The sequence below is a fragment of the Callithrix jacchus genome, chromosome 7 (assembly GCF_049354715.1).
Source record: "Callithrix jacchus isolate 240 chromosome 7, calJac240_pri, whole genome shotgun sequence".
Taxonomy (NCBI): domain Eukaryota; kingdom Metazoa; phylum Chordata; class Mammalia; order Primates; family Cebidae; genus Callithrix; species Callithrix jacchus.
The window spans coordinates 97,235,142-97,252,447 of record NC_133508.1 but is presented as its reverse complement, the minus strand read 5'-3'; the positions used below and the strand labels follow the sequence as shown (position 1 = coordinate 97,252,447).

At 34.2% G+C, this 17,306-nt stretch overlaps 1 long non-coding RNA gene across 2 annotated transcripts in view; it reads right to left on the bottom strand.

The window, feature by feature from the left end:
- Positions 1-1,305: 1,305 nt before the first annotated feature.
- Positions 1,306-17,306, bottom strand: part of LOC144577161 (uncharacterized) — a 49,116-nt gene continuing 33,115 nt past the window's right edge. The window contains exons 2-3 of one of the 2 annotated variants that reach the window (XR_013520503.1): positions 5,413-5,437; positions 1,306-2,981 (exon numbers count right to left, since the gene is read on the bottom strand). This is a non-coding gene — a long non-coding RNA (uncharacterized LOC144577161). Of the gene's footprint in view, positions 2,982-5,412; positions 5,438-10,944; positions 12,277-17,306 lie in introns of those variants that run through there. The other variant, XR_013520504.1, reaches the window with a different exon arrangement.

Genomic DNA, 17,306 nt, shown 5'->3' with positions numbered 1-17,306 from the left:
ACAGCATGGTCGTTTGCAGTCTTGGATCTCTGTTGTTCCCATCTTAAAGTTGGTCCTAGGGATTCTTGGCTGGCGGTAGGTGCCAAGGTGTCTAGTGTCTATTTCCCTTTGGAGATATGCCACGTTTCCAGGGTGTCATGAGAGAGGGAGGCAGAATCCTGGTTTGTTGCTACCTGGAGAACCTAAAACTAAATTTGTCTTCATCCAACAACTTTGGCCTTTGGAACTCCAAAACTTTCAATCTCCTCAGTTTGCACCAACCCATGTTGTTAAACTCGGGATCCCAGGGTTTAGTTAAATAGTAATAGTGACAACAATAATGTGTCTTAATGCTGAAGGCTGGTAAAGTGCTAGCTCTTGAGGAATCAAAACCCTGCTAGATCAGGCTGAGAGGAATGGCAGTGGCTCATTGCTGAGTCTTTCTGATGCTTCTACAGAAGGTAGAAGATAGCAAAACATGAAATTTAATAGCTTTCTAGCTTCACGTGTATGGTGGCAAGATTTGGAAAAAGCTCTTTATATATATTACAAAGATGGTCCTTTAAGTGTCACAAAATGAAATATGACATGAAGTCTTTATAAATCTTCCTAAAGTCAAGAATAGGGATGTTAGATATTGAAATTCCTCAGTAGCATCTTACATTCAATTGAATATAGTATTCACACATTTATGAATGTCAATTCTATTTCCTAACATTGATAGGGCATTTTCTATGTGCCAGGCACCAAACTAATAAAGTAAAGAAAATAAGCATATACACATACACACACACACACACACACACACACACACACACACACACAGAGAGAGAGAGAGAGAGAGAGAGAGAGAGAGAGAGAGAGATGAAGAGAATAGTAAAGAAATAAACAAAAAAAGAATAACTTAAATATGACAGCAGTACATATAGAGTGTTCTATGGAACACGAATCATGATATAATTAATTATTGCAGATAAAGAAAGTCTTTTTGATAAAGTAGATTGAGAATATGTGTCTTAATGGGTGACCAGAATTTTCTGAGGAATCAAGGTGTAATTAGGGGAGTAGAGATTTGAGATAAGATAGGGTAAATATTTAAAAAAGAGAAAATGCTTGAGCAAAGACACAAAACTGCATCCATATTTAAAGGACTATAGGTGATTTGGAGTATGATGAAGTGGAGCAAAGCAATACTGGATAAAAACCAGTCAGTGAAGAACTTGTTTATGATGAGAACATCAAAGGGGTCTGCAGAACTTGTAACACAGTGAACTAGTTAGGAGGCTTTCAGATCATGTGTAATGAAATAATCAAAAATGGCTTAAACAATATGAATTTATTATCTTAGATAACAACAAGTCAGAGGGCAGGCAGCCGTGGTTGGGTAATTCAGCAGAATTCAGAAGGCTCTGGGTCAGGTTCTCTGTGACTCTCTTAGATTTTGCTAAAGATTGCCAGGAGTCTGCTCACATCTAAGCATCACATGCCAACATGGTGCTATGAAAAGATGGTAAGCTTTCCGGTAGTGCATCTCCTTATACTGTGGAAGAGAACCTGTGCAGGAGCTTCCCAACAGATTTTTCGTTGCATATTGTTGACAGCATTGGATCACATGCCCTCTGGAAAAAAAAAAAAAAACTAAAAAATACTGTTATTAGCTATTGGCCTGGGGAGGAACCACATTTCTGGGGTATACTGCTATGCAATTCCTGAAAAATACTGAGGTTTGGTTAATGAGAAAGAAGATAAGAATGGTTAAGGGGTATCTACCGTATTTCAATACAACTGAAATTCAAAAAATGCTAACAAAATAAGATTTTACTCTTTGTCATTGGACTTTGGTTTAATTAAGAATTTGAAAGCTCATTCATTCATTCAGTCAGTCTCTTCATAGAGGTTATTTAAGCACTAAACAAGTGCCAGGCATTTTGGTAGGAGTACTAAAAGAATCAAAAAAAGATAAAAAGCATTTAAGAACCAGGGACTTACGTTTACAATGAAACAGAGAAGGTAGGGCATGTATGAGTCTACAATCCAGCAACAAGAGTGGCAAATGTCATAAGGAAGATGAATATGTGTGCTGGAATCAGTTCATGAAGACTGATAATGTCTAACTCTCCACACCTTTGCCTTAACTGCTTTCCTTTGCTAGTCGTAAATTGTTTGTGGCTGAAGAATTTACACCATAGAAATTGGCAAAAGCTAAAAATCAGAGCTTTAAAAAGTTTGATTTCTTTTCAGAGAGCCAGTTGCTAAATATTTATCAGCATGCTACTAGAGGTATAAATATTGTGTTAAGAGCATGTTTTGCAGGAGGGAAAGATCAATTATATTAAACATATTATCTCATCAACTAAAGCAAATGATGAAACAAACTAATGAACCAAGTCGAATTTCAGCTGAACTATTAATTTGAGACCCTTATAAAATGTTCTTTAGGCTTTTCATTTATGCTCTTGCAGCTCTGTACCTTTGTATGCTTGTTAGGCTGTGCTAAACATGAAGACTAGAAGTCATGAAAATCTCCAGGAAAATATTCACAAGAAAGTATATTCTTTCTAGGTTTCTGACCCAATTTGGCAAAACAGGTATCCCGGATTTCAGAAAACATATTGCTGAATAGATGTCTTCCAGCCCTTCAGCTGCCTCTATATTTACTCTGTCTTCTACATGCAATCTCAAATTGTGAATCTATTCCCTGTAGCAAGATCTCTCCTAATGGTTTTCACAAACAGCTCTGAATATTATCTGTACTCCAAAAAGTCATGGCCTCTTAGGGCTTACAAGGCCTTAAAGGTCATCTCATCCACCTCAATCTTCAGATAAGAACACTCTCATTCCTGGAGAAAACAGAGGTCATCTTATTTTGAAGACATATGGTAAAGAACATAACTTGCCTTTATTAATGGATGCTTATGATTAAAAAGCCTACATAGATATGAAATTCTTCCTTTGATCAATTTAAGTCTCGCGTTTTAGAATTCAATCTCTTCTTTGCTGCCCTGTGGGGATTAGAAAGCAGATGGTAATCATCCGGTAGTGTAAGAGACATTTAGACAGATGGATCTTCTTTTTCTGAAATGTTTTGGACAAATTACATTTTATAAATTTAATTGATTTCTATTTGGAATCTTCTCTGCATAAAAGAGAATCGGTTTGAGGGGTGACGAATCCTCTTGTGGAGTGATTGATTATCCCCTCATTTAGGTTTTATAAACATCAGTGTTCATATATTGGGTATTCTGAAAGCAAAGGCCTGTCTCTATGCTTGAAAACTTATAGTAAATCATCTTTACAGGATGAATAATTCTTGTTTCTTTAAGCCTTCTTCACAGATATCACTTTCTTACTACTTTGTTATCTGTTTTGCTAGGTGCAAATCCACATGTATAATAAACTTATTAACAATTTTGACTGACTTGATATATTATTAATGAAAGAAAAAAAATGGGAAATGATTTTATTAAGGACATGATTATATCCTGACTGACCTGGTTGGTCAACTCCATTACAGCAGATTATAAAAAATGATATTACTTAACACTTCATAGTTCTTTGTACTTTTTCTATACACCATCTTGTCAGATTCTCACAATAACTCAGTGGAAAGAGTAAGAAAATATCAAATGCACTTTGTGGATGAGGAAACTAATGTGAGCACATGTAGACTAATTCACTCAAGGTCACAGAACAAGCTAAAGGCATAGCCAAATTTAGACAAGTCACCAGTATTTTTGGTGTGTCAATAATATATCACATACTGTGCTCAGGAGCTCATTCATTTTCACAACATATCTATGAATTACTATTATCTACATTTTACAAATTGATAATTCGAGGCTTAGAGATGTAAAATAATATTTACATGTTTACATAGCTAATGTGTAAGAGAACCAGCAGTCAAACCTAGGTCTGTCTGACTCCAAGGTATGCAACCAGCAGGTACAGTGTGACTTAGGAGCCAACAGTTCTGGCAGCATCTTCCTTATCACCAAATTATACCTTAAGTGATGTGACTTTAGTGTCAACGTTGCTATGGTAGCTCTCAGGTGCCTGCATGAAGGATAATGTAGTGAGATCCTGGAACCAGCAGTTGGCCTAGTGGATTCCTGATGCTCTAGCTTTCTGATAATAGAAGAGGTAACAGTTCTCATGGAAGGCCAATTTTATAGTGATTTTGGAAAGTCATTCCTGTATGCCTGTCTTTTCAACAATGTCTTAAGAACCTACTTTTAAGTACTGAATAACTTCGTGTTTAAAACAGAGTGGTCTCTGTTATCTGAAACTAAACTCTAGATGTTAACAAATCTAATATTATTTTTACTTGTACACTTGGGCAAAGCCTCCAAAATTCTTTCATCTCCTCACATTAGTGAAACTAGAATATTATGTCATGCTCTGGTTCTCATTTGATTTGAATATGAAAGCAATATTTACTCCCGATTTCCATAGTTTTGAGTCAAGGGGTTAAGTCCCAAGCATGAACATAGTGTGGACAATTAGAGGATTGTTTAGAAAGGCAGTACCAGGAAGAAGGATCTCTGAGGCCATATTACTTGGAATTATCAGATATGGCTAATTCTATCAGCATTGCTGGTAGAAAGGCAGAAATTATTTGTATATAAGAGCTAATGCTACAGCCAGGATGAGAACAACTTGGAACTGATCTATAGAATAAAATTTAGAGATTAGGAATTAGGGACAAAACTGATCAATAGGATAGCAGAGTTCTAAATGAGAGAATGGATGGGCTTGAATTGAGGCAATTGGTTAGAAATGTTAAAAGATGCTTACTGAGCATGTATTGAACAGTATACTAAGTGCTGGGGACAAAGCAAGGAAAAACGCAAACTCCATCATTATTTTTGTGGACTAATAGTCTAGCAATAGACATCTTATTCTTAACGGCTAAATTAGCTGCCAAATCTCAGTATCCTTGTAGTCTCATGCTAACCAATTACTCTATTTTCATGCTGTGAATTTGCAATGTTGAATCACACTTCATTTATCTTCATTTGTGTTTTCAGTATTCTGAAATCCAGATGAACTCTGATTTTCTCTTTTGATATATTGTCCAGATTATACTCCAATGTTAGGAGCCATCTCTAAACTAATAAACAGATTCAAAATCCAGTTGATATGATGAATTGAGCAGAAGAAGGTGGGTAACCCTATTCAACTACCTTCCAATTCCATATGAAAAGTAGAAAGGATAGATGGACTATAAATAATAATTTCAAAATATATGAATGAGACTGGATATCTAAAACTAGGATCTTAAACTAGTTATCTGGATATCTAAAACTAGGATTTTAATATTTTCATAAAGTTATAGGCTCTCATGCACAGTGTGAAGTTGAGACTGACTTTCTGCTGTATGCTAGTAATGAATTGTCCCATGTGAGTGTTTATATCTAGAAAAATTCTACTTACCTGGAAATTTATCATCTGCTTTGATCTGTGAGTGAAGAAAGAACAACTATTAAATTTCAGAACCCAAAACTGATGCAATGTGTGGATGAAAATGTCCGAATTTGTACTAAAAAAATCCCATCTGAGAACACATTGGAGAAACACATAAAACCTAGAAAATTCATTACACTGGGTAGAATCAAGTAAAAATCCATTCATAATTATATATCTCCATAACCCAAAGCACAATTGCAAAAACTGAGCAAGAAATTTCTCAGTAAAAAATAGTGTATGGTTTATAAAAATGGTAAAGAATATGAGAAAACATACTACTGTAAACGAGAATTAGCAAATCAAATATGTGGAAAGAACTCTAACCTGAGTATTTGGAAATAATAAAATACATTGAAAGGAAACTTAAATATTTCAATTATGTTCAAATATATTAGGAAGGAAAATGTGACCAATAGAAAAAACTGGCTTAGGAATATAGAGGAGCTCTTTGTACTATCTTTACAATTTTTCTGTAAACCTAAAACTGTTCAACAGTTAAAGACATTATCTGAAAAAATAATGAGGCAAGTTCCTCAAACAAGAATAAGTCAATAAAAGAAAAACACAAGTAGGTTAGAAAAGAGAAATCAAAATTCTGGAAATAAAAAGTAAAGTAATTAAAATTAAAAATCAGTTGAATTATAGAGAGTTGAATTAGTTAATCTGGAAATAGTACTGACAAAGGATCAAAAATAGAAGAAAATACAGAAAATGTGAAGGACATATTAAGAAACATGCAGGAAAGAAAAGGAAGCTGCCATATAAATGAATTAATCAGGAATTCCAGAAAAAGTGAATAAAGAGAATGGGAAAGAACAAGACAAAAATAAAATACAAGTCATATAACCTGAAATAGGAGAGGAGCATTTAAGTAGAAGATGACTTCAAGTTCCTTGTCTTATTTGGGAAGATAGAGCTATAAAGTTTTCTAGTTGCTTACTTCATATCTATTTTTTCCATTTTTATTAGTTACATAAAGTGTGCTGAGATTGGCAACATGACTAAAGTTTCATATTTCCTAGCACCTCTTACAGCTGGGTGAACCTATGAATTAATACCTTGTCAATAAGAAATGAATATTTGTGAATTAATACCTTGTCAATAAGAAATGAACCTTTGTCAATAAGAAATGAATATATAAATATTTTGTGACATATTCATAAAGGTTTCTTAGGGGGATATGATTCAATTGTATAGAAAATCACTTTTTTTTTTGCCTTCACCTCCTCCTCCTTATTCATCAAGTGTTGGTAAAATAGCTCGAGTCCCAGCAACCACATTGAATGCTAAACTGATGTTACAGGTGGGAATTATACCCTAAGAAGATAGGATAGAAAAAAAAAATAGTCTGGGTACTCAGTAACCATGAATCTTCCACATCAGCTCTGTAAGGACCATTTCTGAAATCATTTTATGAGACAGATGGATATGGTTAGGCTTTGTATCCCCACCCAAATCTCAACTTGAATTGCAATCCCCATAACCCTTATTTCTCTAGGGAGAGACCTGGAAGGAGGAGACTGGATCATGGGAGCAGTTCCATCCATGCTGTTCTTGTGATAGTGAGTGGGTTCTCACAAGATCTGATCGTTTTATAAGGGGCTCTTTCTCTTTGATCCCACTTTTCTCTCTCCTGTGAAGAAGGTCCTTGCTTCCCCTTCATCTTCTGCCATGATTGCAAGTTTCCCAAGGCCTCCCTGAACCATGTGGAACGGTGAGTCAATTAAACCTCTTTCCTTTACAAATTACCTAGTCTCAGGTATTTTTTATAGCTGTGTGAAAATGGACTAATACAGAGATAAAACTTTGTGTTCAAACTGCTGCTAGTTTGGGTTTTCTCTCATATCCACCCAACCACAAACTTAACTGATACATAGAGAAGGGAAAGACAGATTAGCTTTAGAATTTTAAATATACCTGTATAGAGGAAACCCCTAAAATTGTAGAAATCATATGCAAAACTTCTAAATCAAAATTGAGATAAAAATGCTGCTGGGAGGGAGGTGCTTGGAGTATTAAAAAATGTGTTTATTTAAACAAAAATTAGGAAAAGAGAAAATAATGGCTCTTGTAATTGTAAAGACATTTAAGTCAAATATGCATGCAAAGAGTTCTAATAAAATTGTTTCACAAAATGTAAGCATGGAAAAAGCAATATGTGTAAATCATACTGTTATTTTGTATAATACATAATTTAAAAATATATGCATGATCAAATTCATAAATTAAATCTCATACTGTCCATAAAAACATACGAAGCCACGTCAGCCCCACTTGTTATTATAGTTCAGGACCCAGCTAATTTTTCCTTCAAACTCCTTCCTCTGCCATTAACATCCCTGGCTTTGAACTCTCCACTTATTTTCATACCTAATTTTAATTTCTCTTTGAACTTGTTGATTAATCTGAATTTTTCTGCCTTGACTCTTGGCACTCTGGAGACACTGGTTTTGAGCTCAATATATAGAACAGACAATTTTTTCAAGATCCACAATTTTATATTTTTTCTAAAATTTGTGCTTTCAGCCAACAATACTCAATGATATAGAACTTGAAAATAAGTATTTCATTTCTATTGAGTTATAATAGCACTAAAAGAAATGGGCTTTAGAATCAGACTAATTTGAATTTTAATCCAAAAAGATGCATGAGGCACATTTTAAGAGGTTAAGTATAAAGTCTGCCTAATAGAAATGTGGTAAAAAGTCATTAACAGGTAATTACTAAACATGATATACAAAGAACAAACAGATAGATAGATGATAGATAGATAGATAGATAGATAGATAGATAGATAGATAGATAGATAGATAGATGTTTAATCTTACTAGAGATTTTTAAAACTATAAATTGAAGTAAGGCAGGTTATCTTTTACTATCTCAGATTGGCAAAGGTTATAAAGCATGCTTCAATTCTGTTTTGGCAAGGTACGGAGTAGTCTCTGTTGCATGCTGGTAGACAGCAACCAGCTTTTTACTGCAGGTAATCCTTTCCTCTTAAGTCAACAGCAGGGCCATGTTTCTCTATATGCACACAGATATTCTGGATAATGACAAATGGCAGAAGTGATATATAACATCCCCTGACCTTCACCTGCCCCATCGCTCACCCATTGTATTAGTCCGTTTTCATGCTGCTAATAAAGACGTACTTGACTGGATGATTTATAAAGGAAAGAGGTTTCATTGACTTACAGTGCAGCATGGCTGGGAAAGCCTCAGAAAACTTACAATCATGGTGGAAAGGGAAGCAACCCGTCCTTCTTTATATGTGGCAGCAAGGAGAAGTGCTGAGCAAAAGGAGAAAAATCCCCCTATAAAGCCATCAGATCTTGTGATAACTCACTATCATGAGAACAGCATGAGGGCAACCACACCCATGGTTAAATTACCTCCCACATGTCCCTCCCATGACACTTGGAGATTATGGGAACTACAATTCAAGATGAGATTTTTGGTGGGGACACAGCCAAGCCATATCATACACATACAAATACATAAACATTTTTCTTTCCCTGTTGGCTGGATTTAGAAATTCAGGGAGACTTTGATATCATATATGGAAGTTGGCAGACTCCATCCACTTGGGTATGTCACTGACTGCATGGATCTCACAATGGACTCCATCACCAAATGAATTTTATTCAATTGAGAAATAAATTTGTCTTTTCTTAGGCCACTGAGATGTGGGCTTCTCAGTTTAAACAACTTACATTGCTTTAACCAATGCATATAATATGAAAGAATGTAAAAATTTATAGTAAATATAAAGGGCAGTCTGGTGATGTGTATACAATTTTACCCATGAATTTCACATCTAGATATCCAAGATAAGGAAACAATCAGATAAATGTAAAAAATATACATCTAAGGCGATTCATTTAGGCATTGTTTATAACAGCAAAAAGGAAAATATTGTAAATCTCCAAGAGAATTGGTGAATATATCATTGCATTCACATAATGAGCATTTTAATAATTCATTTATTCAGCAAATATTCAGTATATGTCATGTAACACCACTGTGATGAATACTAGGGAGCATATCTGTGAAAAAAGATAAGGCACCCACCATTGTGAAACCTATTATTTAAGAAATTATACTAACATTTATGATGTAATTTTAAAATTTGATTTATACCAAGTTGTTGTAAAGAAGAATGTGGAATGCTATGAAAGCATGTAATATAAAATGTGTAACCTGTGCTGTTGGTCAGGAAAAGCTTCCTAAATTAACAGATATGTCAAAAAATACAGCATAACTGAATAAAAATTATGTCTGATTTTCCCAATAATAATATTCCCTACCATCCAACAACCAAAATATTTCTAACTTACTTAAATATATAAGCTTGAATATATAATCGAAAGTTTACTTTTAGTATTTCATGTATTAATTTATATAATCAACTATAATATTATACGTATTAGGTAAAATAATAAGCAACATCAGAAATGTGACTTTGTTCCACTTTATCTTCATGGAACATTATACTGCCTGGGATTTTTTTTTTTTAATCTGAATTGATAATCTTTTAAGGTACAAATTTCAAATATGTAAAAATAGTTTCTACAAAAATGTCTTAAAAACAATTCTTGCCTCAACCCTAAGTAAAAAGGAGTTCAAAAAGTGTTAGAAAATTGTAATTTAGAGCTTATCCTCAAGCAATAGTAATAAAACCCCTTTTTCATATATATATATATATATAGTGGTTTGCTGCATCCATCATCTGGTCATCTACATTAGGTATTTCCCCTAAGGCTATCTTTCCCCTTGCCCCACAACCCCTGACAGGCCCCAGTATGTGATGTTCCATTCCCAGTGTCCATGTGTTCTCATTATTCAATTCCCACTTATGAGTGAGAACATGTGGTGTTTGACTTTCTGTTCTTGTGGGTTAGTTTGCTGAGAATGATGGCTACCAGTTTCATCCATTTCCCTGCAAAGGACATGAACTCATCCTTTTTTATGGCTGCATAGTATTCCGTGGTATATATGTGCCACATTTTTTATCCAGTCTATCATTGATGGGCATTTGGGTTTGTTCCAAGTTTTTGCTATTGTTAACAATGCTGCAGTAAACATACATGTGCATATGTCTTTACAGTAGAAAGATTTTAATCCTTAGGGTATATACCCATTAATGGGATTGCTGGGTCAAATGGTATTTCTATTTCCAGATCCTTGAGGAATCACCACACTGTCTTCCACCATGGTTGAACTAATTTGCATTCCCACCAACAGTGTAAAAGTATTTCTATTTCTCTACATCCTCTTCAGCATCTGTTTTCTCCTGACTTTTTAATGATTGCCATTCTAACTAGCACGAGATGGTATCTCATTGTGGTTTTGATTTGCATTTCTGTAATGACCAGTGATAATGAGATTTTTTTCATATGTTTGTTGACTGCATAAATGTCTCCCTTTGAGAAATGTCTATTCATATCCTTTGCCCACTTTTTGATGGGTATTTTTTTTCTTGTAAATTTGTTTAAGTTCTTTGTAGATTCTGGACGTTAGGCCTTTGTTAGATGGATAGAGTGCAAAAATTTTTCTCCCATTCTGTAGGTTGCCTCATTCTGATGATAGTTTCTTTTGCTGTGCAGAAGCTCTTGAGTTTGATTAGCTCCTATTTGTCAATTTTGGCTTTTGTTGCCATTGCTTTTGGTGTTTTAGTCATGAAGTCTTTTCCCATGCCTATGTCATGAATGGTATTGCCTAGGTTTTCTTCTAGGGTTTTTATGGTTTTAAGTCTTATGTTTTATGGTTTTAAGTCTTTAATCCATGTCGATTTAATTTTTGTATAATGTGTAAGGAAGGGATTCAGTTTCAACTTTCTGCATATGGCTAGCCAGTTTTCCCAGCACCATTTATTAAATAGGGAATCCTTTCTCCATTGATTGTTTTTATCAGGTTTGCCAAAGATCAGATGGTTGTAGATGTGTGGCATTAATTCTGAGGCCTCTGTTTTATTCCATTGGTCTATATATCTGTTTTGGTAACAGTACCATTCTGTTTTGGTTATTGTCGCCTTGTAGTATACTTTGAAGTCAGATAGCATGATGTCTCCAGCTTTGTTCTTTTTGCTTAGGATTGTCTTGGCTATGTGGACTCTTTTTGGTTCCATATGAAATTTAAAGTAGCTTTTTCCAATTCTGTGAAGAAAGTAAATTGTAGCTTGATAGGAATAGCATTGAATTTGTGAATTATTTTGGGCAGAATGGCCATTTTCACAATATTGATTCTTCCTAATCATGACCATGGAATGTTTTTCCATCTGTTTGTGTCTTCTCTTATTTCCTGGAACAGTGAGTGGTTTGTAGTTCTTTTTGAAGAAGTCCTTCACATCCCTTGTAAATTGCATTCCTAGGTATTTAATTCTCTTTGTAGCAATTGTGAATGAGAGTTCACTCATGATTTGGCTCTGTTTGTCTGTGACTGGTGTATAAGAATGCTTGTGATTTTTGCACACTAATTTTGTATCCTGAGACTTTGCTGAAGTTGCTTATCAGCTTAAGGATATTTGGGGCTGAGACAAAGAGGTTTCCTAAATATACAATCATGTCATCTGCAAATAGAGACAATTTGACTTCCTCTTTTCCTAATTGAATACCCTTTATTTCTTTCTCTTGACTGATTTTCCTGGCCAAAACTTCCAAACTATGTTGAATAGGAGTGGTGAGAGAGGACATCCTTGTCCTGTGCTGCTTTTCAAAGCGAATGCTTCCAGTTTTTGCCCATTGAGTATGATACTGTCTGTGGAGTTGTCATAAATAGATTGAATCCTAGCTCTGTCTCTTAATAGCTGTGACTTTCGACAAATTTTCTCACCTGTAAAATGGTGACAATAATTGTTACTATCATAAATTTTAGTGGTGATTTAGCTTTTAAAAATACATATTTAGAACAATTGCATGGCCTAGAATAAGTGCCAAGTAAATGTTAGCCATGGCAGTTCCTTTTTGTCTGCATCTTACCCTCTCATCTTGATTATCAATAGTGACATATGAAATCAGGTAACAAGCATCTTCATTTTTGCCTAAATCATTTGATATTTTTTACAACTTTAAGATGTTGTCACTGCAATTTTTATCTCAAGCAATAAATACTCATTTGCATAATGTTTAGCTAGTTTTAGTTCATTTATCCTGCAAGGTTACAGTCATTATCTGTACAATAAAGCAACTTACTTACTGTAGTGCTCTGTCTCTTTTCTTTCCTTCTCCCTCTCTATCATACTTCCTTTCCATTTTTCTAAATGCAATGTTTATTTTTTTGTCAAAGAAGATCTATTGATTGCATCTAAAAGTAAATATTTTGAATGAATCTTTTCAAGTAGAAGCTCATGTTTCATGTCCCTTTGATCTTCAATACCACCCCCATGCTACTTTTACCCTTAATTTATTCCCCAGATGAACGTCTCAACTAAATTTTAATTTATTTAGCTGTTTTATTCTCTATTCTGTATTTAGCTTCTTACTTCTAATAACATACTTATATTGCTTTTTCTTTATTTTTTCACTTTACACATTGTTTATTGACCTTTAGTACTAAAGACAACATTTTAGCTCTTTCACAATCTGTCCCACCTATCCTACATTTCTTCTTTTTGCATTCTCCTATGATGCATAGTTTTGAACAGTTTTAATAGCTAATTTTATATGGTCATACAATTATTGCTCATATCTGAACCATGTATAAAATTAAAATTACTTTTTCTATGTTGCATGAATGATAACGTTTTTTCAGAAAAAAGCTTTTTTTCTATAGATAGGGACTAGAAAAGGGGCTGCTCAGTGAGACAGAAAACTCTTAGATGATAATTGCACTACTTATTAAGATACTGAAGAAAACTGTGTGACCACCTTTACCCACACAAACAAAGGCCAAGTAGGGAGCCTAGATTTTCATTCTTAACAGGATATAGAGGGGACCCAATCTCTCCACTGGATTGGCGTCAGAGAAGTCTGAGTAGGGAGTTGGTACTTTCATTGTGCTGGGCAGAAAAGGGTTCTCCCCACTCTGCAGTTTTAGTGAATATAATCTGGAAGGCCTGGACTTAAACTCTACTTGTCAGTAACAAGTCACCCCTCTTCATGCATATTAGGGTATAGCAGAGAATGGCTAGTGGAAAGTCAGGGTTTTTATCACTTCCCAGAGGCAAAAAACATGACCACACATACATACACACATATACACACACACTCAGTGTTAATGGGGATGACATGGGAAATAATATAACACACTTCTTTGCCTCATATGCATCACAGAATCAGTGAAGCCCTAGTGGGGAGCCAAAATTCCCAACCATACCCATTAACCCCACCTTGGTATTAATGGGGGCTGAATGGAGAACTTATATTTCTCCTCACCTGGCAGTGATGAAGTAGCATCATTTTTCCTCTGACGGAGCAGTGTCAGAAGAAGTCAGATAAAACAGAACTTTTAAATAAGATCCACAATTCCATAGAATAATATCAAAAATATCCAGGTTTCACACAAAAATCATTCATCAAACCAAGATAAGGAAAAATTTCAACTTGATTGGAAAAAGATAATAAGTGTCAAAATTGAGGTGACAGTTAATTATGTTCAATTATCTTATCTAACAAAGATTTAAAGCAGCTGTATTAAAAATGCTTTAATGAGCATGTAAGAACATGTTTGAAAAAAAATTTTTAAGGTAAAATGCCTCAACAAAAATTGGGTGATGTGAATAATAACCAAATGGACATTTTAGAACTGAAAAGTTTAGAACTTGAAAAGTTCAGTGTATCCATTCTAGAGGACAGAGGAGAGAATCAGCAATTTTAAAGACAGAAATATAAATTACTCAATCTTAACAGAAAAACATAACCAGATCCTGGGAAACTGGTGAAACTCTAACAATAACAACAAAAATCTAACAATTATGTCATCCAGAGTCACAGAAAAAAGGAGACCAAGCTGAAAAAATATTTGAAGAAATAGTGGCAGAAATGTTCCTAAATTTGGCAAAAGACATAAACCTACATAATTGAGAAGTTGAGCAAACAGGAAAAAGAAGAAAATCCGAAGAAAGATACAACAGGATACTTAGTACTCAAACTTCTAAGAACTGAAAAGAAAGAAAAAAATCTGGAAAGCAACAAGAAAGAAAAATATACGTAAAAAATTACTTGGATGATAATGGATTTTTCATCAGAAATCATGGAGGCTGAGTACAGCATTTTTCAAGTGCTGAATGAAAAGAACTGCAAACTCACAATTCTGTACCCAGCCAAGTTATCTCTAAGGAAAGAAGAAATCAATGTATCTGTAGATGTACGAAAACTAAGAGAATTTGTTGCTATCAGACCTAACTTTAAAAATGGCTATCATTTAATTCTTAAACAGAATGAAAATGATAAAATAATAAATATTAGAAAATTAGGAAGAAAGAAAGAATGACAGAAAGAGTAAAAATATTGGTAAATACCATATGTTTTATTTCTCCTGTTGAGTTTTCTAAACTCTGTTTGATATTGGAAGCAAAAACGCTAACATTAATGTGGTTCTAAATGTATGTCGAACTATTTCAAGTAATTATAACTTGGGCATGGTAGAGATACAAAGGGAGGTAAGGATCTTTACACTTTTCTTCAATTGATGAAATGTCAAGAATAGTAAATAGTGATACATTATCCATGTATATAATATAATGAAATATCTATAGCTGTAGTTTAAGAACCTATACAGAAGGACACACTCAAAACCCCTGTTAAAATTCAGAAAATAGAATAATAAAAAAAGTTTAAATAACCTATAAGAAGTCAGGCAAAAGAAAGTAACAAAACGAAGAGAACCAACAGAAAACAAAACAAAAAAAATAAGATGACAGACTTAAGCCTGATTATATCAATAATTAAATAAACTGAGAATGATCTAAACTCACCAATTAAAAGATAAAGATTGGCAATGTGAATGCACTGGTGTGTTCATTGCAGCACTATTCACAATAGCAAAGACATGGACTCAATCTAGATGCCGATCAACAGTAGAGGGGATAAAGAAACTGTTGTACATACATACCATGGAATACCGTCTAGTCATAGAAAAGAACAAAATTATGCAGTTTGCAGCCACATGGATGCAGCTGGAGGCCATTATCCTAATTAATGCAGGAACAGAGAACCAAAAAACAATACCACATGTTCTCACTTTATAAGTGGAAGCTAAACATTGTAGGCACATGGACATAAAGATGAGAAAAATAGACGCTGAGCATTGAGGCCTACCAGAGAAGGGAGGCTGAGAGGATGGTGAGGGTTGAAAACTACCTTACCAGGTACAGTGCTCACTCCCTGAGTGATGGGATCATTCATACACCAAACCCTAGCAACACGCAATTTGTCTATGTAACAAACCTTCACATGTACCCCCGAACCTAAAAGTTGAGAAAAAGTAAATGAAATAAAATAAAAAACATAAACCAATTATATGTCTGCAGAAATTCAGTTCCAAATTAGCTACTTAAGTGGCTTTGCATAAAAAGAATTCATCCAAACATTAATCAAAAGAAAATAGGAATGGCTATATTAATATCAAATGAAGCTCCTTCAGAAGCAAAGAAAATTACCACAGACAGAGTAGGACATTACAGAATGATAGAAAGGTCAATCCACCAAGAAGGCATGGTAATCTTAAATTTGTATGCACCAATGCACAAGCAATAGAGCTGTAAAAGATGTGAAGCAACACTGATAAAACTGAAAGGAGAAATAGACGAATCCACAATTACAGTTGGAGACTTTGCCCCTCTCTCAGCAGTTGCTGGAACAACTAGACAGAAAAAGAGAAAAAATATAGAACTTGGCATCATCAACCAAGTGAATCTGGTAAACATTTACAGAATATGCTACCTAACAATAGCAGAATACACTTTTTTTTAAGTGCCTATAGAACATATAACAAAATAGACCATATCCTTGGCCATAAAACAAACCTGGGGAAATTTAACAGAAATGAAATGATGCAGAGTTTGTTCTTTGACCACAATGGCATCAAGTTGGAAAACAGCAACAGACAGATAAAAGAAAATGTCCAAACACCTCACACTTCAACAATACATTTCCAAAGAATTCAAAGGTTAAAGAGGACATCTCAAGAGAAATTAAAAAAATAAATTGAGCTGAATGAAGATGAAAACATAATATATGAAAATTTGTGTGACATAGTTAAAGGATTCTGAGAAGGAAATGTTTTACATTAGAAAAGACAAAAAATGAAATAAAAAATTATGTGTTTTCAGACTGAGAAGGTATAAAAAGAACAAAATTAACCCAAAGCAAGCAAAAAGGAAATAATAAAGGTAAGAGCAGAAATCAATGAAATTGAAACAGAAAATCAATAAAAGAAAAAGCTGGTACATTGAAAATATCAATAAAATGGACAAGCCTCTAGCAAGACTGACAAAAAAGATAAAGGACACAAATCACTAACATCAGGAATGAAACAGGGGTATCACTACAGACTCTGAACATATCAAGAGGATAATAAGGAACTACTGTGAACAATCTACAGATAAGTGTGACAAGCTAAATGAAATGAACCAATTCTTCAAAAATCACAAAAAACGCTATAAAAGATAGGTAATTTGAATAGCCATTTCACCATTAAGAAAATTGTATGCATAATTAAAAGAATCCCCCTGCCCACTCCAAAAATCTTCAGGCTTGCATGGTTTTACTAGAAAATCCTGTTAAACTTTTAAAGAATTAACTACACAATCTCTTTCATAAAATTAAAGAAGTAGGGATACTCTCAAAATCATTTTACGCAGCTAGTATTTTCCTGAAACCAAACCAAAACAAAGGGAATACCAAAAAGGAAACCACAGAATG